At 36.0% G+C, this 26,445-nt stretch overlaps 1 protein-coding gene across 1 annotated transcript in view; it reads right to left on the reverse strand.

Moving 5' to 3' along the window:
• DSG1 (desmoglein 1) overlaps nt 1-26,445 on the reverse strand; it is a 62,518-nt gene that overhangs the window by 34,391 nt on the left and 1,682 nt on the right. The window contains exons 2-3 of the mRNA XM_012447302.2: nt 24,880-24,994; nt 83-225 (exon numbers count right to left, since the gene is read on the reverse strand). The gene's annotated coding sequence lies outside the window, so the exon portion shown is untranslated. The remainder of the gene's footprint in view (nt 1-82; nt 226-24,879; nt 24,995-26,445) is intronic.

Raw genomic sequence — 26,445 nt, forward strand, 5'->3', positions numbered from 1 at the left:
TAAGAGACAAAATTTGCTAATGTGAGAGTGAGGGTTTTTTTTTAAAGTTATTAATTCAAACAAGTAAAACAATGATACTTACAATTATTAGAGCCTCTGCATTAACTGACTCCTAATTCCCATTAACTTACCAGGCTTAAGTCCAAGGAATCCTCCATTTTCCCTCTGAAGGAATTATTTTCTCTCCTTAATTATTTTTCTCTCTTTATGATTCTTTTTAAAATGCTACAAAACAAACATTTAAATATTACTAAACTTAATTAAGGGTGAATAGTGAGAACCACCAATTAAAACCCTGACAATTTTAAAAATGAGATTCGGTGCCTGAAATACTAATGGAAACACAGAAAGCTGCTCTGCAGGTGAGGTGGGTTAAAAGTCAATGACGATTCCCAAGCACAGAGCCAAGAATCTGTACAGTGAGCCAATTAGAACATAGGGAATACACTGAAGAAATGGCTGCCCACACATGTAGATGGGAAACTGAATGCAGTCCTGAGGTTTGTGAAAATAAATAGCAACCTTCGCAAGGCAGCAGTTGGACATATTTTTTGTCTCTCTTCTCTTCCCCTGGCAATGTCTAGTATAAATATTGTGAGTGGCAGGAAGCTCATAAACACTGGATGCCCTCCTAGTTTGAAATGGCTACTTGGAACAAGAGACCTATCTGATAAGATGCTGATTACGGTCAAAAAGTTATTCAAAATTTCTCCAAAAGGAAGAAAATCTCTGCAGGTCAGTGAGTCTATAGAGTGCTGTCATTTCACTACAGATTTGTAGCAAAGAAGATGTGTGGTTTGAATTTTCATATTATTCATCATAGAGTGTAGAGGGAAGGAGACAGGCTGCCCATGTTTATTTGCAGTGAATAAGAATGCTTATGATTGGAAATGGCAGATGTAAATAAATGAAATTTAGAAGGATGAGCTGGCCAATTTTCTCTAATGAGAAATGTCAAGTAAAATAGACTGTCTCAAGCTATGACTTAGTCTGGGCAATATTAGTATCAGGTTGTCTGACCATGAATAACAGAAGAATCACTGCGCACCAGAGACAACAGGACCTACTCTTGCAGCGTTCCAGTGGCAAGTCAATGTTTTATGCACCTTGGATTCTGGGCATGATGGCTGCGCATGTACGGGGGCCTTCTTTACTATTAAATTACCTTTCCCTAAACCCAACCCTGGCTCCACCCCTAACTCAATGCCTTGCTCCACCAATCCTATCCGACTAGAGGATTCATAAGGCAGCAGCAACCTCTCAAGCGTCTTTCTGGAGAGGAGATGTGATAGAACTCCAACACTGCAGAGCAACTTCTGTCTAGACAGTCACATGAGAGCCAATGCGATGTTAAACACAGAGAGGGAATTTACGAATCACTTTCTCTCCCTTGCCTCCTTCCCTGCCTTTTTCTCTTTCTTACTCACTTTAATGTCCTCAGAACAGTGCTATCCAGTAGAACTTTCTGCAATGCAAAAATATTCTCTATCTATGCTGTCTGATATGGTAGCCACTTATAATATGTGACTATTGAGGATTAAAAATATGTTATTATGACTGAAGAAGTGAATATTTAACTTTACTTAATTTAAATGTAAATAACCACATGTGGCTAGTGGCTACCATATTGGACAGTGCAGACATCATTGCTTTTGTTGTCTATCTTGTGTCTTATGCCAAGCCTTAGGTCCTTCTCATTTTTACAAACTCATCTCCTTCAAACTACTCTATGCCTTTACTTAACTGAGAACTCGATCTTCGTTCCAGCTTTCAATTAGCACATTTAATTGGTTTTCCTTCACGTACTCCCATCTCACCTGGTCCTGTCCCTTTTCCTGACTTGGTAGTCCTCTTTCCTAATGCCAGTGAGTTAAGATACTTTACAACATAGGCCACACAAACTGTTCCATTTCCTTATCCACATTGTTTTCACTTCTTTCTTCCAGGAACCTCATCTGTAACCTCTCATTGCACTGTTGCTTCTTTCCCATCTCAGTGAACTCCTTCCTTCACTCTGAACATTGTTTTAGTATGTGTACCTCCACGTACATAGAACAGTTCTCATTTCATGGAAATTTTGTGAGATTTGGGGTGATTTTTTGTCTGGAATTTCCCTGGTGAGCTGACAAAGTTTTCCATAGGGGTCAAAATTCTCTAGAGAAGAGGATATTCCTCTTTTTTATAAGGCATTGCAAACTCCAGAATGTATCTTAACTGTTGGCGTTTCTATATTTGTTGTTAGCTTGAAATATTGCAATATCTTTTAAGAAAACAAAATAATCAGCCCCTATAAAAATAATTTTGAAAAACAAAATTATCAGCATGTTTAACTAAAGATAACACATTTTATTGATCTAGAAGTTCTCGGGCCTAATGACAGTAACTGTTTTATCCACCTTCACTTACATAGCATCCATAGCATGAACTCATACTTCAGAGAAATTCTTCAGAATGTGCCTTTTTTTTCCTTTTAACGATAAAGTATTTTTAAATTGGTAAGTAACAGCTGTACATATCTTTGGGGTGCATGTGATGTTTTCATATCTGTATGCAGTGTTATAATGATTAAATCAGGGCAACTGCGACATCCATCACTTCAAACATTTATCATTTCTTTGTGTTGGGAAGCTTACGGTTCTTCTCTTGTAGCTATTTTGAAATATATAATAAATTGCTGTTAACTATATTTTGATGATATGTGTGAGCCTCTAGTTTTATATATGTGTCTAAATTATCCTAATGAACTCTACAAATTGTTTTAAAAAATAGGTGAAAGACAAAAACCTTAAACATGGAGGAGAAATTGAAGTAAATAAGTTAGGCATTATATAAATAAAAATTTTGTGTTTGCCTCTATACTGTATTAATATTCCTACGAGATATATTGATTGTAGATCTTGTTCACATTGTTTAAAATTAAACTATTCCTCAAAGAGTCAATGTCACACACATAGACGTCTGGGAGCTGGGGGCTACATTTTAGATTAAAAGATACTTTTCTTTTTAATATATAACAATCACATGCAATGTCTGGTTGGTAATGATTTCTGATTTGGACAAAAGAGCTGAGATTGCAGTGGCTCGATCTTGGCTCACTGCAACCTCTGTCTCCCAGAACAAGCAATTCTCGTGTCTCAGCCTCCTAAGTAGCTGGGACTACAGGAGCGAGCCACCACGCATAGCTAATTTTTTTTAGTTTTAGTAGTGATGGGGTTTCACCATGTTGCCAGACTGATCTTGAACTCCTGACTTCAAGTGGTCTACCCCCCTCAACCTCCCTAAGCGCTTGGATTACAGCCGTGAGCCTCTGTGCCCAGCCATATTATGTTTATTTTTACAGATATGTGAATTATGTAGGCGTGAAATGTCATAATGATGGAAATTTTCTTCATAATAATTCAGCAATGAAATAGATAAAAAAATATGGCAAATATTGACAACTGTTAAATCTAAATAATAGTATATGGTTTGTTTTGTGTATATTTGAAAATTTTCATAATAAAAGTAAAAATAAAAACTTAAGTAGATGTTGGCAAATTATTGCCATGGGTTAAATAGGGTCCACTGTGTGGTTTTTTTTTTTTTTTAGTTGAACACAGCCATAGTCATTTGAATATAAATTGTGGCTCCTTTCGCTCTACAACAGCAGGGCTAAGAAGTTATGACACAGACCGTGTTGGCATAGAAAGCCTAAAATAATTATTTATCTTGGCCTTTATAGAAAATGTTTGATGATCCCTGGACTAGATGAATAGATTATAGCTTGAAATATGTATGAAATATGACTCATGAGTAGATTAGTTGATTTTAGGTGAAGTCACAAAATTGATCTCAAGGATATGAACAGAAATCATGATGACTGGAAGTAACCATTAAAATTAAACAACAACAACAAAACCTAGGCTGGATATGGTGGCTCACACCTGTAATCTCAGCTCTTTGGGAGGCCAAGGTGGGTGGATCACTTTAGGTCAGAAGTTCGAGACCAGTCTGGCCAACATGGTGAAACCCCAACTTTACTAAAAAATGCAAAAAAATTAGCTGGGCTGGTTGCAGACACCTGTAATCCCAGCTACTCTGGAGGCTGGGGCAGGAGAATTGCTTGAACCTGGGAGTGGGAGGTTGCAGCAAGTTGGGATCTCGCCACCGTACTCCAGCCTGGGTGACAGAGCAAGACTCTGTCCCAAATTAAAAAAAAAAAATTAAAAAAACTAACCAATGAGAAAAAGATACTTATAATAAAATTGTGTTTTTAGTTTTACACTTTTAGAGAGATTTTGTTTATAATTGACCAAAGTAATCTATAACCTAACTCGTCTTCTTTTCTTTTAAAGCAGATCTAAGGAAAAATCTTAATTTTGTTTTTCTCTAGTCAATTCTAGAATGAGAATTCAACAGCATCACATCTTTATATGCTTTTCTTCTCTACATAGAAACAATGTTTATGAACAAGGGAAAATCTCAAATGATTTTGAGAACCGCAAACTCTATCTAATACATAAATATTTTATGATAAAATAAGAATGGTAAAAGAGAGTAAGCTATTATTGCTGTGTTTTGTAAACATTAAAAATATATGATAATTCTGAGTATCTGCTACATGTTTAACACTGTATAAGGCACTGTGTTCAAAACAGTTTTGAACTCTGCTGTTAAGGAGGTTACCTTGTAGCTGCAAACACACTGACACAGAAGTATTACTACTCCCTTCTAGAAGACTGTTCTACTCACACACCTGTGTGGGTTAGCCACAGTCCCACTGTAATGTTTGGATTTCATGTGCAACCTCAGGCTATTTTTTTTAACTTGTAGTAAGTTATCACCAGGACAGTTCTACAACATTTATTTCTTCGGCTTACTATGTTCCTTGCACTATAATAGGGACCTAGGTTACAAAGATGGATAGAATAGGTCCTTGTCCTGATGTGGCTTCAGGCTGGGTAAGATGGGGAAAACAACAGATTTTTTTTTTCCACTTGCTGAATAGAAGCATGCATAAGATGCTTTGGGAATACAAAGCCTAGTTTTGTTGGAGATGACTTGAGAGAAATCTTACAATGTTAACAGCCATACGTTTGTGGCATCATATAACTGATTGCTAAAATACTTAATTTCTTCCTTTCTTTGCAGCTTATCTAAATCTCTCATTTTATACTTTAAATTTTATAGTGTTTAATTGAATACAGCCATAGTCAATTGCTTCTGTTGTTTCCACTTTGCCTTTCAGTCTTCATTTCTGCTCTCATGGTTTCTCTCCAGACCCCTTCACTTGGCATTGCTGTGCATGCTTCTAATTATACATTTTGTATAATTAGAAACTCTCTATTTTAATCCATGTTATATTCATTTCCCAGAACAGTGTTTTTTAAAACACTGCTTTCTTTATGTCATGTCTCTTCTCAAGAAAGTGCTGTAGGCTGGGCATGGTAGCTAATGCCTATAATCTCAGCACTTTGGGAAACTGAGGCAGGAGGATCTCTTGAGCCTGGAAGTTCAGGACAAGCTTGGGCAACATGGCGAAATCCTGTCTCTACAAACAAATGCAAAATATTAGCTGGGTGTGGTGATGCACTCCTGTAGTCCCAGCTACTCAGGAGGCTTAGGTGGGAGGATTGCTTGAGCCTGGGAGGCAGAGGATGTACAGAGCCAAGATCATGCCACTCCACTGCAGCTTGAGTGACACTGAGACCCTGACCAAAAAAAAAAAAAAAAAAAAGTAAAGAAAATGCAGTAACTCCATATTTCCTCTCAGATGAAAATGACTTTGTATTGTAAAAACTTTATGGTATATTTATGTCTCCAGGTTATTTACTGTATATGGTGGAAAGAAAGTGTCATCAGCCTCATGGTCTTAAGATTTTTCCACCATTGCTTTTCATTTTTGAAGACCCTGCCATTAATTGTGATGATACCAGTATGAAAAGTAACAGTTGTGACTGATGTTTGTCCAGGGTATTTTCCATTTAGGGGTATGTATATAGTACATGGGCATGTAAACAGCTTACTCCATAATTTTCAGAAACTGTTTCTTGACTGCAGTTTTGAAAATTCCATTTCACCAGTGTTTCTTGAGTCCTGCTAGGCACTGTGCTAGTTGCCAGTAGAAATTTTTAAAAAATAGATAATATAAGTTCCCAAGTTTAAGAAGGCTATAATCTTGACTGGATCTCAAAGGTGTGACGAGGCTTGTTTTTTACTGGGCACACTGACATATGTGGTATAGGAAAGACCTATAGTGTTTTATGAGCCCCTGCAAGAAGGAAATAAGTTTCCCACTAAGGGAATTTGAAAGCACTTTACAGAAGAGGTAGATTTTTAAATTTTTAGGATGACTACATTCATGACAAATAAAGATGTGGATGGGAAAAAAGGCAGTAAGAAATACATATTTTTTCAGGCCCAAAAGGAATTGTACTGGACTAAGTTTCTCACTTGTGAGAGTTAGCAGGGACGCTGATAGAACAGAATGAAAGCAAATGTGATGGACTTGGAACGCTCTGCTGAGAAATTTGGACTACATTCAATGGCAAAGAGAGAACCAATGTGGGCTTTTGAGCAAGGCATTGACCTTAAAGTTGTGTTTTTAGAGTTTGTCGTGGAAGCTCTGTAATGAGTGAGTAGCCAAGAGACACTACAGGGAGAAAGATGAATTTGGAGGCTACCATAATAGTTTAGGTAAGGAACCTGAAATAGTGGTTTCAATGGGAAGGGAAAGAGAGATGGGAGCATGATGAAGTTAAAATAGACAGTTACCAGATGGCAGATTCAAAGTGGGTGGAGGAATAGGGAGATGGAAGCTCAGGGGGAACACTTTCCTTCTTTTGAAATTAGGTACAAAGGGAAGATACTTATCCTGTTAACAAAGAAAAAAGAATCTGTCAGAGGTATTTGTGGAAGAACTGAATGGAAGAACTAATCAATTTTCAACATTTAGTTTGTGTTTTGTTTTTCTCTATTTTTACTTAAAAATTCAAACCTTTGAAAAAAACAAATAAGCCTATTCAAAAGTGGGCGAAGGATATGAACAGACACTTTACAAAAGAAGACATACATGAGGCCAACAAACATATGAAAAAATGCTCATCATCACTGGTCATTAGAGGAATGCAAATCAAAACTACATTGAGATATGACCTCATGCCAGTTAGAATGGCGATCATTAAAAAATCAGGAGACAACAGATGCTGGAGAGGATGTGGAGAAAAGGAACACTTTTACACTGTTGGTGGGAGTATAAATTAGTTCAACCATTGTGGAAGACAGTGTGGCAATTCCTCAAGGATCTAGAAATAGAAATTCCGTTTGACTCAGCAATCCCATTACTGGGCATATATCCAAAGGATTATAAATCATTCTACTATAAGGACACATGCACACAAATGTTCATTGCAGCACTGTTTACAATAGCAAAGACTTGGAAGCAACCCAAATGCCCATCGATGATAGACTGGACAGGGAAAATGTGGCACATATACACCATGGAATACTATGCAGCCATAAAAAATGATGAGTTCATGTCCTTTGTAGGGACATGGATGTATCTGGAAACCATCATTCTCAGCAAACTGACACAAGAACAGAAAATCAAACACCGCATGTTCTCACTCATGGGTGGGTATTGAACAATGAGAACACATGGACACAAGGAGAGGAGCTTCACACACTGGGGTCTGTCGGGGGGAAATAGGGGAGGGACAGTAGTGGGTGGGGAGTTGGGGAGAGATAGCATGGGGAGAAATGCCAGATATAGGTGATGGGGAGGAAGGCAGCAAATCACACTGCCATGTGTGTACCTATGCAACAATCTTGCATGTTCTTCACATGTACCCCAAAACCTAAAAAGAAAAAAAAAAATTCAAACCTTCATCCAGATTTACAATATGTTAACATTTTGCCCCATTAGCTCTTTCTATGTATAAACACATCTTTTGCTGAATAGTTTAAAAGTGAGTTGTAGATGTGCCACTGAATTGCTGCAGCATATATCTTATAATAATAAAGACTTTTGCTACATAATCATAGTTTAAGTGTCTTTGATGCAAAAAGTACTAAAAGTTGATGTTAATGAGCTATATGGTACACTGAATGAAATAGAATACATGAGTCCATAGTGTTTCTCAAAAGGGTGGTGGTGATGATGAGGAGTAAGTTTTCTTTAGGGAAGATTGCCAGTTAATAAATAGAGAAGAAAATGATGGAAGTAGAAAATTCAGATATTGCACTGAGCAACATAAATAAAGGATTCAGACAAAGACCATCAATGGGTACTCATACTATTGAGTAAAAGTTGGTTAGAAAACTAGGAGTTTACATGGTCTCAAAGTATCTTACAATCTTACTGATTGATGAAACCTATTATTGTTAATAATGAGACAAACTGTCAATATGTACCTCCTTTCATGAGGTAATGAAAACTATACAATGTCACACACACAGTATTCTTGCCCAAAATATTTAACCTGAATTATCAAAAGAGAAAATAATCAGAAAAACATCAATTTTAGAATTCCTAGTAAAAAATACCCTGGACAACAATATGACATACAAAATACAGTAGGGGATTGTACTAGACTAACACAGACTAAAGAGACAACTATGCATGCAGGGCTTACAACCTAGATGACAGGTTGATAGGTGCAGCAAACCACCATGGCACATGTATACCTATGTAACAAATCGGCATGTTCTGCACATGTATCCCATAACTTAAAGAACAAAAAAACTAAATGTGATGTTCTATCTTTAATTGGATCATAGAACATCTACCAACCATAAAGAATAGCAATAAAGGACAATTTATGGGACAAGGGACAATTTAAAATTTTGATTTTGGGCATTTTTGACTCTAGAAAAAATCATGTTTTTAATGTTCACTTCTCTTAATATTTTTAGTTCCATTGGTCTATGTGTCTGTTTTTATACCAGTACTATGCTGTTTTTGTTTTTGTATCAGTACCATGCCATTTTGGTTACTGTAGCTTTGTAGCATAGTTTGAAGTTGGGTAATGTGATGTCTCCAAACTTGTTCTTTTTGCTTAGGATTGCTTTGGCTATTTGGGCTCTTTTTTTGTTTCACATGTATTATAGAATAGTTTGTTTATTTTTTTCTAGTTCTGTGAAAAATGACATTGGTAGCTCTATAGGAATAGTATTGAATCTATAGATTGCTTTGGGCAGCATGGCCATTTTAATAATATCAGTTCTTCCAATACATGAACATGAAATGGTTTTTCATTTGTTTATATCATCTATTACTTCTTATAGTAGTGTTTTGTAGTTCTCCTTGTAAATATCTTCCACCTCCTTGGTTAGATGTATTCCTAGGTATTTTATATTCTTGTGTGGCTATAATGAATCAGATTGTATTCTTGACTTGACTCTCAGCTTGCATGTTAATGGGGTATAAAAAATGCTACTGACTTTTGTATGTTGGTTTTGCATCCCGAAACTACTAAAGTCATTTATCAGTTCTGGGAGACTTCTAGGGTGGAGTCTTTTGGGTTTTCTAGATATACAATCATATTATCAGTGAAGAGAGTCTGACTTCTTTTCCTGTTTGGATGAGGCAAATTAAAAAAAAAAATGAGACAACTAAATACGTGGGTTGCAATACATGGTGAAGATGTAATTGTTACAAACATTTTTGCATAAAGTAAAATAGCATAACATGTTAAAAAAAACCCCATAGGCAAACTAGATAGGACAAAGAGGTTTTAATTTATATCTTTAGTCATTGATAGATCATAAAAAATGATTCTGAAAACAAGTTAGACAAAGGCAACAAACACAAAATGCAACACAACAACAAGTCAAATGGAATAATTAATTCACTAATATAATTGCTAATGTTCGAAATAATATACTGACATATAAATTTGGGTAGCACACTAGAAGAGTAAGTCATGACCAATTGAAATTCTTTCTAGGAATGCAAGACGATTTAATGTCTAAAATGATCTATTACAGTAATTAATCATTATAACAACTCAAATTATAAAATAAGTTCTATGGGTGTTTTGAAAAGCTTGATATAATTTATCATCTGTTTTTAAATGAAAAAATAAAACATAAAAAAATTGAATGGTCTCTCACTTAATAGAAATAATATACTATACAAAAATCTACTATTATTCCTAGTGTCAAAATGGTAAACATAGTCTTACTAAAATCAGGGGAGAAAACTCACTATTACATTCTTAGTATTTTCTAGATGGAATAGCCAAAGCAAAATATTGGAAAGGAGTTAATATTATTATTATTAATAAACCATAAATTTGTCTACATGGGAATTCCAAGAGAATCAACTATAACTTGTAAGACATATGAATATTTAATTAAGAATGTTGAGTACATAATTAATAAGCAAAATTCAATAACCTAAATAATTATCAGTTATGGAATATAATAAAATAAATATGTCCCACTTAAAGTGGCAAGTATAAGTATGAACTATCTTATAAAGAAGCTGAGAAATAATATGTACCACCTGTCTGACAAAAACTTCAAGCGTTCCCAGGAAACATAAAGAAGTCATGAACCAATAGAAAGATGCTCTTGTTTTCATACAGAAAGAGACAGTATTATGAAAAGACCTCCAAGTCTTTTGTTTGTGTACAATTTATCAAAATAATTTTGTATTTCATATGGAACAACAAATAAGAATAGAAATGAACATTTTAGAAAAAATAGTAATTAGTAAACTCAGGTCTGACAAGTTACTAAACATTTTAATACTATAGTTATTAATGCAATGTGGAACATGGAACTGAATAAAATATCACTGAAATTAGGGATCCAAAAATAAATTTAATATATGAATTAAGAAAAGATCTCTAGTCTGAAATAAAGATGGCTTTTCAAATCACTGAGCAAAATGTACATAATTCAAAAGACGGTGTTGAGGCACGTGGCTAGCCACTTAGAACAAAATTAACTTACTTTTTTTAATTGTACTTTAGGTTCTGGGGTACATGTGCAGGTCATGCAGGATTGTTGCATAGGTACATACATGGCAAGGTGGTTTGCTGCCTCCATTCCCCCATCACCTATATCTGGCATTTCTCTCCACGTTATCCCTCCCCACCCTCCCCACCGCCCACTGCCCCTCCCCTAGCTCCCCCACAACAGACCCCAGTGTGTGATGCTCCCCTCCCTGTGTCCACGTGTTCTCATTGTTCAACACCCACCTGTGAGTGAGAACATGCAGTGTTTGATTTTCTGTTCTTGTGTCAGTTTGCTGAGAATAATGATTTCCAGATTCATCCATGTCCCTATGAAGGACACGAACTCATCATTTTTTATGGCTGCATAGTGTTCCATGGTGTATATAAGCCACATTTTCCTTGTCCAGTCTATCATTGATAGGCATTAAAGTTGGTTCCAGGTCTTTGCTATTGTAAACAGTGCCACAATGAACATACATGTGCATGTGTCTTTATAATAGAATGATTGATAACCCTTTGGGTATATACCAGTAATGGGATTGCTGGGTCAAATGGGATTTCTGTTTCTAGATCCTTGAGGAATCACTACACTGTCTTCCACAATGGTTGAAGTAATTCACACTCCCACCAACAGTGTAAAAGTGTTCCTATTTCTCCACATCCTCTCCAGCATCTATTGTCTCCCGATTTTTTTAATGATCGCCATTCTAACTGGCATGAGGTCGTATCTCAATGTAGTTTTGATTTGCATTTCTCTAATGACCAGTGATGATGAGCATTTTTTCATTTGTTTGTTGGCCTCATAAATGTCTTATTTTGAAAAATCTCTGTTCATATCCTTCACTCACTTTTGAATGGGTCTTTTTTTTTTTTTTTTTTTTTTGTAAATCTGTGTTAGTTCTTTGTAGATTCTGGATATTAGTCCTTTGTCAGATGGATAGATTGCAAAAATTTTTTTCCCATTCTGTTGGTTGCTGGTTTGGTCTAATGATTGTTTCTTTTGCTGTACAGAAGCTCTGAAGTTTAATTAGATCCCATTTGTCTATTTTGGCTTTTGTTGCCATTCTTTTTGGTGTTTTAGTCATGAAGTCCTTGCCTATGCCATTGTCCTGAATGGTATTGCCTAGGTTTTTCTTCTTATTAAACCTAAGACCTAACACCATAAGACCTTCTCATGGTAAAGACCTTCTTGTGGTGTTAGGTCTTATGTTTAAATCTTTAATCCATCTGGAATTAATTTTAGTGTAAGATGTCAGGAAGGGGTCCAGTTTCTGCTTTCTGCACATGGCTAGCCAGTTTTCCCAACACCATTTATTAAACAGGGAATCCTTTCCCCATTGCTTGTTTATGTCAGGTTTGTAAAAGATCAGATTGTTGTAGATGTGTGGTGTTGCTTCTGAGACCTCTATTCTGTTCCATTGGTTTATGTCTCTGTTTTGGTACCAGTATCATGTTGTTTTGATTACTGTAGGCTTGTAGTATAGCTTGAAGTCAGGCAGTGTGATGCCTCCAGTTTTTTCTTGGACTGTCTTGGCTATGCGGTCTCTCTTTTGGTTCCATATGAAGTTTAAAGTTAACTTACTTATACCAGAAAATATTCCAGATGGAAAACATATTTAAATGTAAAGGAAACTAGCATGAGGAAAAAAAAAATGAGTAAAAATTGAAGTACCTTGAATTGGGGAAGGTCTATCTAAATCCAGGACCAATAAAGGATTGACAAATTTGGCGACATCAAAATTAAAATATCTATATGGTAAGTAAGCATAAGCAAAAAAAAAAAAAAGATTTTTTACATGTATAACAAAGGTCCATTTCCAAAATATATACTTAATTTTTGTAAAACTGTAAGAAATATAGTTTGCACTTAGGTAGGAAGGTAAATTAGTTCAACTTCTATGGAAAACAGCATGGAGATTTCTCAATGAACTAAAAATAGGACTACCATAAAAAAAAAACTATAAGAAAAAATTGGTGATTCAAAAGAAAAATAGGCAAAAGGAATAAAGAGCTCTTTCACTTATATAAGCACAGATAGGTCTTGAATTAAAAAAATACACAAATAGTTAATATGCGGAAGTAAAGATGTACACCCTTAGTCAAAATCAGATATAAAACAGCAAAGAACAACAATTAAACAAGTAAAAAAAAATCCACCCATCAGATTGGCAGTTTATAATAAAAATACTAGATTTTTGTTATAAATACTAGATATGTATTGCTGAGGCAGAAGTAGAAAATTATTTACTTAATTGAAGTGAAAGTGTAAGTTGATATAATGTTTTGGGACAGCAATTTGACAACAGCTAACAAAAGTTAAAATATATATACACTTTTATGCAACAATCTCTATTCCCTGAATTTAGCTCCAGGTACACTGGTTCAACTGATTAAAAATTACATACAAGGGTATTCATTTCATTATTGCTGTAATAATGAAAAATTCTTAGCAACCCAATGTCTATTAGAATAGAATTTGGTCGGAAAATTTGGGTACATTTGTACTGTGTAATAAAAAAAAGAGACAATTTTTTATATATTGATAAGGAATGATGTCCAACTTACAATATTTTAAAATCAAGTATGTACAATAATGTGCCCAATGTGAACACTTGAATATAAAAATAAAAATATGCTGTGTACATATATTTTGTATCTGCATAGAAATTTTCTGGAATTATTCACCAAAATCTGTTAACTGAAGAAATAATTATGTTTAATTATCTATTCTTCTGATACATTTCTACAGTTTAGCAATAACAAGCCTTTGTTTTATAACAAAAAGTAAAAATATTTTAAGCTTCACAATTGACTTTGCGGAGAAGTGTACATACATAGTATTGGTGCAGCAACTCGATAAGATGATGTTTTGTCCATCTGAAGATAGATATGAGGATTATGTAAAAGTTTTCAGTTTACAGGTGTTAATGAAATCGCGTTAAGTGGAGGAAATCATTTAGGGAGAGCTGAAGAGAAAGACAGGAAAATATCTGAAAAGCAAACCGGCTTGTCCACATTTGCTTAGTAAAGAAGAAGAGTCAGCAAAGGCGACAGAAAAAGTGCTTCACAGAAGTTGTAGAACTAGCTCAGTCCAATGTAATTTAAATCAAAGGCAACACTTCAAGATACAAAGTTTCCATATGACTCCCGAAGATAGGAGAATAGGAAGAGCACTGAAATTTCCCCGATGTTCTTTCCAACTCTGTTACTTTTCTGTTTCTTTGCCAGTATATTCTTCTCTAACCACCCATTCATGAAGCTTGGGTCTGTGTCCCTCTCTCCTGTTTGTAGTCGCTCCCAAAAGTGATCTCATGCAAATAGCAACTTACAGATCTATCCAGTCCAGGTCTTTTCTCCTGAACTCCAAACCTATACATCCAATTGCCTACTTGACATTTCTCTTGGAAGTTTCAAATACAGTTCAAACTCAATGTGTTGGAAACTCATTCTCGCCTTCACCAGTGATCTCTTCCCAGAAAATAATACCTCCATCTATCTAGTTGTGCAAGACAGAAGCCCAAGAGATATTATCAACATTCTTTTTTTCTTTTTTTCTTATCCTTCTATTTCAATCCATCACCAAAGTCTATTGATTTTACATCCAAAATATCTCTTCAGTTCATTCACTTTTTTCCATCTTGACTACCACTATGTTAGCCAAGTGATTATTGTCCCTCACTAGGATTGCTCTTGGAACTTTCTGGCAGGTCTAGCATCTATGCTGGCCAGCCTCCAATCTGCTTACTACAGTAATGGTGGAAAAAGAATTTCAAAGAGCAAACCTAAGCATATCAATCCCTTAAACAAACAAACAAACAAACAATAACAAAAAACCCTCTCAGTAACTTTTAGAATAAAGGGGAACAAAAGTCTTTCGTCTGCCCTGCAAGGTCCTAAATTGTCTAACACTTGCTCACTCTCCGGTCTCACCTTCTACCACACTCTGTCCAGAAGGAGCTCTTTGGGACCTTGTCCATCTCCTCCTTCACATCTGTCATAGTTGCCAAGTTTACTGGTATTTGTGTGACTGTTACTCTCTGTCCTCACCACTAGACTGTTATATCCACCAGAACAAGAAAAACGTTTTGATCAAAACTGTCTTCTTGGAACCTAGCACATAATATTACTCAATAAATATTTTTGAATTAATGGATAAATGAATGAAAGCAAACTGGAGTTTCAAGAAGAAAGGATATATGTTTCAATCTTTATTCAGAGATCTAAGAAGATGGAAATAAATCCTGAAGAAGCCAACAAATGTGAAAACATGATTTCTGGAGAATTCCAGAAGCACTTAGAATTATGTGGAGGTGAGTATTGGCAAGAATATTCAAACAGACTATGGGGTATGTTCTGGAAAGGGAAGGAAGCAAAGAATAGATCCCTTATGTGATTAATTTTGAAGAAATGCAGAGTATGAACTTGAAGTCTCAGTGAGGTTAAAAGACATATATTTTTAATACAAGCAAAGGAATGAGATTTCCAGAAGGATAGTAGATTGTTGTCCTAAAACTTTCATATTAGAGTTTAAGTGCATAGAAGCAAAATGATTTCATAAGGCTTAGGGTATGGCCATGAGAATGATGTTTATGATGGTAGGAACTGTGCTCTGGAGCCGGTGTACGTGCTCTCTGAGAAGTACAAAGGGGCTTAAAGTGGGGGAACATGTATCCCTCCCTCTGCTCCCTTAGCATTGCCTGGGACCCAGTATAAACATAGTAAATATTTTGAGTTAAATTGAATTAAAGCCCTATTTTTCAGAAATTCTGCCACCTTAATTCTTAGAGCGTCTCTCTAGACTCTATTTCACAGTTACTGCCATACAAACTCTACTTCATTACAACTTCTTGAATGAATAATTAGTATTTTCAAAGGAATTTATTTTCTCATCCTTTTATTCCAAGCAGATATATATATATCTGTATATATATAATATGTATATACTGTATATAATATGTGTATATATATACATATTATTCCCTTTATCCCAAGCAGTGATATATATAGTAATATACATATATATATATAGTGATATTCTATATATATATATATATATAGTATTTTTTTCTACTGCTAGGGATTTCAATAATTACGTTGCAGTTGCAGCCAGTGAGCAGCAAATAGTTTTTGGCAATTATGACAAGAGTTACAACAAGAAACAGGTTTTAGAAACATGTTTCTGGTTCTTGGGAGGGTTTTTCAACTAGAGCAACTGCAAACATCATCAAAATTCCATGATATAATCAGCTAGGTACTAGGAAATGCTGATGACTAACCTTTGGAAATGCACATACAAGCAGTCAAACTTGTATATTGTGAGTCACAGAACTTTAGACTTAGAGTTAATGAGAAGAACACCCAAGAAAATCTGCACACGTTCAGATATATTGATTGAGAGGTAAGTATAATAGTAACACCTAATTCTATCAGGAATCTTGTGTCAATGTTATATCATCAACTCTAACTCATATTAATAATATTGAGCAGAAACTACGGAATCTTAACAAAAATATTTTACCATTGAAAATATTTGCTTCCATCCAGACATATTAAATTTGATGGTAATAAATGTCTTACATAATAAACAGAGTATAGAAAATCGTTTCCAAAATACGCTTAAAATGTCTTGCATAATAGAGTATACAGAAAACTGTTTCCCAAAGTATGCTTAAACTGTGAATTCTTAGGCCTTATTTTATGTTTTATTAAATCCACATTTCTAGAGAGTGGGGCCCAGAAAACTAGTTTTTTAAGTAAGCAGCCAAAGTGGATTGGATATACTTGAAGATCTGAGAATCTTTTACATAGATATTTGGTTAATAACATTTTATTTCTAAAGTTGTTCTTGTACATTTATCAAAGCTGTTACAAATAAGTACAGTCTACAGTGATTATGAGAATATTCTATTATTTAAGCTTTTATTGCCAGTTTATGACATTTCAGCAATGGGGAACAATTTGAATGTTGCTATTTTTAATCAGAGGAATTGCTTGGCATAGGGGGACAGAAAACAAGCTTTGGAGTCAGACAAAGCCAAGATCCAATCCTGGCTACTTGATTTGATCTCATGTGACCTTGGCCAAATCAATTAATGTTCATAAGTCTGAAGTATTCCCATTTGAAAAATGGAGATACTATGTTGAAAAGGCAAACAAATGTTTATAGACACTAAACGAGGGGAAGGAGAAATCTTGGTGAATTTGTATAACTTCAGGTAGTGCAAATGAGATGAAATGAAGAATATGAAGGGAAGTGGTGAAGATAAAACCAGTTATATGGTTATGAATGGTCTTATAGCCACTGGAAGTCACTTGAGCCTGACGATATTAACTTCTCCAATCCCAGATTGTTGCCTGATAGTCTGTATTTTATTCGAGATATCTAATGATATCTCTAATATCCTTAGATGCTTTTTCTGGTTTCTCCTTAAATAATCTCAGCCTCTCACTGTCTAAAAAGCCTGAAGCAGATGACAAGGACATTGCTTTCGGAATATGGACGTCGAAAAAGGTACTGCTAATCTCTTTGCCAGGAAAAAGGGTTGCCAGTGACAATTTGAGCACTTATTTTCAGTGGAAGATGCCAAGTAGCCAGAAACACACACATGAATATGGGAGCAGAATGCATGGTTCATTGAGCACTCACCATGCTAGGATCTGAGAATATGAATACAAGTGAGGCACATGGGGTAAGTAACAAAATCTACCAGAGGAATATATGTATCTAAAAAATGAAATAAAATGTTTTGTGACAATTTGTGTAATAGAGGTTCATACAAATTTCTGTAGGAGAAAACATTTATTTGCTCTAAAGAGTGAGAGAAGTCTTCGGAGAGGAGCTAACATTTGAAATGGGTTTAATGAAATGTGGAGGATGCTGTAGATGAGGGATGTGGAGAATGCATAATCCTAGAGGAAACGGAGTTTTCCAAATCCTCATTATGCCAAAGCCTGGAGAGCTGAAAGAGACAGGACTTGGCAGGTGATTGTTCTTGGGGTTAGCTTTGTTGTAATTAGCCCAGCCTTATTTTATTCCAATGGGAGACACAGGTGAACCTCCTTCTCCAGCTGTGGAGTGGGCTGCAAAGGGCCTCACAGGGATGGTATGTCATGTGGGTTATCATTCTCTTCCCTCCAGCATTTCCTCACCAGGACACACCCTAGCAGGTGGCTTTGCAATCATCACTGGCTTACTCACATCAGCCCACAACAGAATTGTTTTCTGAAGGCCAAGTGCCGCTTTCCCGGTGCTCCTTCAACAGTTGGTTCATGTTACTCACCTGTAAGGCATCTTTGGATGCCCTGTGATAAGCTTTTCCTCCTCAGCACAAGTTGAGAATGAGGGCCCTGGTGGGAAAGTTTCCTAGCCATCTTATGTATACAACCAGAATCTAAAATAATGCTCTTAAATGCTAGGTATCCCTCTCTAAATATTTGCTTAACAACCTATTATTGTTGCTTATCTAGTATGTATCTCTTTTCAGAGGATGTTCTCAGCCTGTGTGTGTGTGTGTGTGTGTTGCTGTGTATGTGTGGGTCGTTCATATGTGCTTCTTGTTTTTTGTGTGTTGCTGCAAACTCCTCACAACGTACCAAAGATTCTTCTTTTCTGATTGCCCTTTTTATTGTTAAGATTTTTGGATCTGGAAATGTTCCATGGGACCAGATATCCCATTGTGAAATCTCCACGCCTTTCTCCATAGTTCTAAACATGGGGGCTTTTTGGCATTGAATGGGGCCTTACCCAATAAAGCTGTGCCTGAGCCAGGGTTCCCTCACACCAGTATCCTTGGTAAGATGCATGTTAGCCTTCCAGAGTTACTTCCTCTTTAAAGAGGGCATTTCCCTTTGTTGTGAGGGAGGTGGTACAAATAAGGTCACACCCCTGTGCTACAGTATGGTCTGAGTGCCAGCAGGAATTCCACCTGCTCCTCAGAACACCCTTGTCTCCACCATACACTCACTTGGCGAAAGAATACCCATCAATTATTATAACAGAGAAAGGATCCTGGTAGTAAAATAATTTGAGAAAGTGATGGATAATACATTTATAGAGACCTGCCAATTAGTGAAATTCAATAATTTATTTATTCATGTGATAAACATGGATTGAGTTCTTACTACATTTCAGATACTGTGCTGGGTGTTGCGGAGTGAAGATATTCATAAGGAGGTCACAGTCCAGAGAGCGTGATACCCTCCTGGAGAAAATGCAAGCACTGTTTTGTATTTATATGTATATTATTTATTTTCCTCAGGTCAGAGGAGCACAGTCTTTAAGCCAGAAGCTTAGAGGGCTGAAATAATTGCAACAAATCTCTGAAATCTTACATTTGCTCATCAAATTTTATAGTCATTAATTGATAGATACAAATTATATTTTCCATTCATTATTTCAAGTAAATGAATAGTAAATATGTTGAAATAGCTATTCAAATTTTTCAAATATTTATAAAAACCATCTCATTTATAAAAATCTAATAAAATGTATAAAATGTAAATTAAATTAGTTGTAACTTTGGTCATTTTTTATGGATATTAATAGTAACATTACAATCTAGTAAAAAGGTTTTATACAAATACATGCTATATCAATATTTAAAAGGAGACTCTCATATTCTAAAAATACAAACTACCAGAGAACCACTGACCATTTAAACTGCTAACATAAGTGAGCCTAAGACATAGTTTTTTACACAAATAATGAGTAATTTACTACTATTGTTATTCATCCACCTACAATTTTTAGTTTTTAATATTCAATACTATAGTATTTGATTTATTCCACTAGTGTTTATTGAGTACCTATAACTATATGCTGCATCTGGCACAGAATATTCTATAAAAACTTGATATATATTTTTGAGTTAACTATTTAACAAATACATGAATAAGTTAATTTCTCTGTAATGAATCTATTTTTCTCATTAATTTGTACATAAGATGCTTCAAATAAAATGTTATTGACCTTGCTAAATAATATTGTCATCAAGTAAAAGTGCAGGAAAATAAATGAATGAGGCCCAATGTCTTTTTAATTACAAAAACTGGAAAAAAACTTAGATATCCTCTAATCTGCTCCATGACCTGATATCTATCTATCTATTTATTTATTTATTCACAAATACAAGCTTTATTGCTAGCAGGGTCCCTACTAAGGGAATAGCAGAGATTGCAAATATGAAAAAATAACCCTGCCCATAAAGAAAAATGATGTAAAATGATCAGATACACAGATTCTGGAACTTTACCTTCATGTCTATTTTGGCCTAGACTCCTCATTATTAGTTTACTTATCTTATTTATTTATTTATTTATTTATTTATTTATTTATTTTGAGACAGAGTCTCACTCTGTCACCAGGCTGGAGTGCAGTGGTGCTATCTCTGTTCACTGCAACCTCCGCCTCCGAGTTCAAGCAATTCTCCTGCCTCAGCCTCCTGAATAGCTGGGACTACAGGCATGCATAATTTGTATTTTTAGTAGAGACTGGGTTTCACCATGTTGGTCAGGATGGTCTTGATCTCTTGACCTTGTGATCTGCCTGTCTTGGCTTCCCAAAGTGCTGGGATTACAGGAGTAAGCCACTGGGCCCAGCCCTATTTTTAAAAAGTTTTTATTCTACTTTAAGTTCTGGAATACAAGTGCAGTATGCATTTGTTACGTAGGTATACAAGTACCATGGTGGTTTGCTGCACTTATCAACCCATCATCTAGGTTTTAAGCCCCACATCAATTAGCTATTTGTCCTAATGCTATGTGTCCCCTCAACCCCCACCCTGTGACTGGCCCCAGTGTGTGATGTTCCCCTCCCTGTGTCCATGGCATGGGTTCTTATTGCTCAACTCCCACTTATGAGTGAGAACGTGTGATGTTTGGTTTTCTGTTCCTGTGTTAGTTTGCTGAGAATGATGGCTTCCAGCTTCATCCATGTCTCCGCAAAGGATATGATCTCATTATTTTTTATGACTGCATAGTATTTCATGGTGTATATGTGCCACATTTTCTTTATCCAGTCTATCACTGATGAGCATTTGTGTTGTTCCATATCTTTGCTATTGTAAATAGTGCTGCAACTAACATATGTGTACACATGTCTTTATAGTAGAATAATTTATTCCTTTGAGTATATACCCAGTAATGGGATTGCTGGGTCAAATGGTGTTTCTGGTTCTAGATCCTTGAGGAATCTCCACACTGTCTTCCACAATGGTTGAACAAATTTACATTCCCACCAACAGTGTAAAAGAGTTCCTATTTCTTCACAGCCTCGCCAGCATCTGTTGTTTCTTGACTTATTAATAATTGCCATTCTGACTGGCATGAGATAGTATCTCACTGTAGCTTTGAACTGCATTTCTCTAATGACCAGTGATGATGAGCTTTTTTTCATATGCTTGTTGGCCACAGAAATGCCATTACCTGATATTTAAACTATCCTCTTATATCACGTTTGATGGGAAGTAGTGGAAAAGTTGTTAAATTTTTCAAAGTTCAAAAATGAATAAATGTATTGTAGTAACCCTAAATAGAATTGTTTGTATTTGAATAAGTAAAGGAATATCAGCATTGAAAGTGAAAATGTAATTTAAAATCAGAAACTGTTAGTGTGATTATCTACCACATGCATTTTGCTGCAGTGAGATAGCAGACAAAAAGATTTTCAAATCTAATGAATGTAGTTGAACATCTCCTTAACTCCTAACTTTCAGGTATATTTTATTTGAAATGTTCACTTCTTTTGCATTCTTATGAAATGAATCAATCACCATCTTTTGAAACAGCCTTAGTTTTAAGGACAGAGGATATAGTTTATTTAATTGTCTTTGAATCTAATAAAATTGTGGCACTTAAAACTGAAGATTATCTAAACTTGCTAAAACATAAGTGGATGCTCTACTATTTTGGATCATATGTAGGACCAGCCAATACTTGATAGCATTGAGCAAATTAGTAGATTGTGACAGTCTAATCCATCTTCTCAATCTAACTGATAATATATCTAAAGGCCTGTTGCTTACTAGGGGCTATTATACATCAGGATGGTATTTGCAGAATCTAGCCAGGTATTGACTTTGCTGAACATTGGAGAGCTGATGAATTTGTGAGAGTGATGCATACAAAAGTTTACTAGACCCCTACCTGAAAGCAGTATCTGGTCGAGGTGATGATGTATTTGCATTTACATGTATATTATTCACCAAATTCTCTAACTTGGGGGTTAATATTTGATTTAAACAGTTAAGCCCTTAATTTCAGAATGAGTTTGGAAACTCTTGCATGCATTGTCTTCACAAATTCATCGACGGTTCAATGTTCAGAAAAGTCATTACCTGGCTAGATTCTGCAAAATGATTGTGAAATTGAAGACATTACTAAAAGCTAAATAGACTTTCTTTTACTGCCTAACTAAATATTTGTTCCTTTAGACATACCTCCCAGGTAACACCATAACCAAAAATGCTACCTCACACTCAGCTTATGATGCATGTCCAAGTTGAATTGGAATAAACCTTGTGAAACTCAGGAAGCATTTGACCATTGTTCTATGTCCACTGCCATCTTATTATCCTGTGAGCTAGGTATAGTTGCTTTATGTCAATATTACTATTATTTTGCTAAATTAATAGGTCTACTAAATGTATATTCTCAGTGAGAACTTGTTAAACTTGTTTGCTTCTGAGTAGGTGTGCCCAATTAGCATAGATTCATACTCAAACTTGTTATTTCTTTGGACCAACTTAAGTTATTCACATAGAACTTAGTTTTGAAGACAAAGCATTCTCAATATTTCAACGACAGAAACTTTAAGAAAATAACTAATTTTTAGAAGTCTCACATTACTTGTGACATTATAAATGAACTTTTCTTGGTAGTATTCAAGAAAGTTGTGGTTAATTTTTATAAAATCTTTCATTCATTCTTAATTAAATTGTTTCTTAAGCAGAATTGCTCTTTCTCTTGGCCTCAGGGTTCTTTTTCACAAAGTAAAAATGGTATGTTGGTTGAAATGTGGCTGTTTTTAGTTCTAACAGGTTGTGATTCTAGGAAGTAAATATTTTTGTAATATGTAAATTTTCTTACGAGGAAAGAAACTTTGAAATTGTATTAGGAAAAGCAGCTGCACAGTTGGTTCTTTTTTTCTTTTCTTTTCTTTTCTTTTTTGGGGAGATGAAGTCTAACTCTGTTGCCCAGGCTGGAGTGTGGTGACGTGATCTCAGTTCACTGCAACCTCCACCTCCTGGGCTCAAGCAATTCTCCTGCCTCAGCCTCCTGAGAAATTGGGATTACAGGCACCCACCATCATTCCTGGCTAATTTTTTTGTATTTTTACTTGAGATGGGATTTCACCATATTGGCCAGGTTGGTCTCGAACTCCTAACCTCAAGTGATTCGCCCACCTCGGCCTCCCTAAATGCTGAGATTACAGGCATAAATCTCTGCACCCGGTCACAGTTGGTTCTTATTGTAATGTGTAATTCCAGTATTTTATATTTAAGTAGAAAGAATATGCTAATTATTAACATCAATTTATTGCATGAAGAAAGCTCATGCCATCTTCAAAATTTTTAAAAGCCTGTCAAATATGAATGTTTCCTGTGGATTTCATCTTGCAGAGAGTAAGATTATAAGGTAGTGGATGAAACCAGAATCACTTTGATCACAAAAACCTAGAAAAATCTCTAAATTACTGATAAACAGCAATATCCTTTGTGAATATAAACTTACGTAGTGGTATAAAGTTGCACATGTCTGATTGAGGGGGTAGGGTAGTAGTTATGGAGTGTGTCAGCCTGAGTCTAAACCCTGGTCCAATTATTTCCTACCTATGTGACCCTGGGAAAGTTATTTAACCTTTCTGTGCCTCAGCTTTCCTATTGGTAAAATAGGACTAATACCAGCACCTACCACATAGTGTTAGAAGAATTACGTGATTTAATATATGTGCTAGGCACAGAGCAAGTGCTGAATAAGTGTTGGCTATTCTAATTACAACACAGAAATATATGTAATATATTAAAGTACATGCATCCTATCTAAATTTCCATTATTTTTTAAATGTGTGGTTGAATTCACAGGAATTAATTTTACACATGATACAGTTGGTGTATTTGGTTCCTTCCTCTGGTGTGTTGTATTAACTTATATTTTCTTCAGTGTATAAGTATATGCACTGGGTCAGAGTGTAAAAGGTATTTCTTGTAATGGGTTACAGTAAAAAAAAAAAAAACACAAAACAAAAGGGATTGAACGTGACTGTACTATAGCATCCGAATTCCTGCCTAGTTAAGTGCCTTCTGAAAGTTAAAGCCTTAGTTTTTTTTCCCCTTTCTCTAGTGAACAATGAGCAGTAAAACTGGCTCCAGGGATGGAGAGTGAAGATAATGGCATAACTAGCTTGGGAGAGCAGGCGATCGCCTCAGGGTGTCCACTGGGCGAGGGACAGAGGCGGGAGGTGGGGAGGAAGAACTGGGTGAAGTCCCAGAGCAAGCAGTAACCTGTGCTCAGACTCTGGGCTGGGCTGGACTGATGGGTGGGGAGGCTTCTCTGAGATTAGGCATGTTTGGTCCTTGAAAGGATTGAGTGCAGATTGAGAGAAAGGAGAGAAAGTGTGAAAGTGTTTCAGGGCATGCGATGCAGTTCTGGGGAGGATAGCACTGTTGAAACTTGGGAGGGAAAAGAGAGAAATGGATGGGGCAGGGGCAAATAGTGAGAAATGTTGGAGGGAAGTGATAAAAATGAGATTTGGAGTCAATTGAGTAAGATTTGGGCCAGGTGTAGTGGCTCATGCCTGTAATACCAGGATTTTGAGAGGTCAAGGTGGGAGGATCACTTGAGGCCAGGAGTTTGAGACCAGCCCAGGTGATGTAGTGAGACCCTGTCTCTACAGAAAAAAAGAAAAAATTAGCAAGGCACCAGGCAAAGTGACATGTACCTGTAATTCCAGTTGCTCAGGAGGCTCAAGTGGGAGAATTCCTTGAACCCAGGAGTTGGAAGCTGCAATGAGCTATGATTGTTCCATTGTACTCCAGACTGTGCAGAATGAGATCCTGTCCAAAAACATAAAAAAAGAGAGAGAGAAGAATTTGTACGCACTAGACTCCTTATGACTCAAGTGATGTGCTAGTGTTCCTTAAGCTATAAGAGCTAAATTGAACAATGGCTGATCAATGCAATGGTGTGGTTCACAGGTTGTATTGTTTGCAGTGCATATGAACAAAAAGTTGTTGCTGCCTGAGTAAAGTCCAAAGTTTCATTTCTGGAGTTAATGATGAGCTTTTATATAATTTTAATCTTCATAATGATTGAAAAAGCACAAAGGGTATTGATGTGATTTTCAGTGTGATCTCTTTAGAGACCTTTCTAAGGAGATATTGAATCATCCAGAAAACTAGCCAAAGGTTATAGTTATCCATTAAAACTAACAAATTGTAGAGAAGCAACAAAAGGCAGTTTGTGGGAAAAAAGGATGGATAAGTACTTCTAGTCCTTTTAATTGTAATTGATCTTTAACAGATACAGGTCCTATCTGCTAAAACTCACACCTGGATCACTAAAAAGACCATCCTTTCAACCCTCAAGCATTTCTGTGATTTCTGTGGAATTCATTCAGGTGTGGAATTCAAATGAGCAGATTTGATCAGATGCCTGAGTGCCACTGCTCTTCCCCTGACAACACCTGCTGTCCCACTGGGGAGAGCTAGATCCCACGATGCCGCGATTCGGGGGTAAAGAAAAGAAAATGTTGCCCTCTTTTATTATGAGGGGATATCAAATTAATGATGCATTACAACATCTTTCAAAGCTAAACACCACTGTCTTCCTAAATCTCAGACATGGCCAGGCCAGAAAGAGCTCAGGGTGGCCTGCACTATACGATTTTCCCAGACCAAGTCTTTGTTTCTGAGTTGAGTTTTGCCTGCTTATCTCTTTCCTTAGGATGAAGTCTCTGCCTTTCCTTGCAACCACATATCAATTATCAACGTAACCTTTTAAAAATGACTTCATGTCCAGGCGTGCTGGTCCATGCCTATAATCCCAGCACTTTGGGAGGCCAAGGCGGGTGGATCACCTGAGGTCAGGAGTTTGAGACCAGCCTGGGCAACATGGCGAAAGCCCATCTCTACTAAAAATTAAAAAATTATCTGGGTGTGGTGGGGAGGGGGGGTGCCTGTAATCCCAGATACTCAGGAGGCTGAGGCAGGAGATTGCTTGAACGTGGGAGGTAGAGGTTGCAGTGAGCCGAAATCGTGTCACTGCACTCCAGCCTGGGCAACAGAGCAAGACCTCATCTCAAAAAAAAAAAAAAAAAAAAAAAAAAAAAAAAAGACTTCACATGACTGTAAAAATAAAATAGTTCAAAGGTTACTAGAGGGAAATAACTAAAATGATATCAGTTCTTTCATTTTAAAGCTAGAGCTTCTAAAGCATTTCTTTTTCATAGAGAGCCCTTTTAGCATTTAGTAATTTCAATGAATAAATACATAACTACATAAACTGT

Source organism: Aotus nancymaae, unplaced genomic scaffold (assembly GCF_030222135.1).
Source record: "Aotus nancymaae isolate 86718 unplaced genomic scaffold, 86718_ANA_hifiasm-v0.15.2.pri h1tg000020l, whole genome shotgun sequence".
NCBI classification, from domain to species: Eukaryota; Metazoa; Chordata; class Mammalia; order Primates; family Aotidae; genus Aotus; species Aotus nancymaae.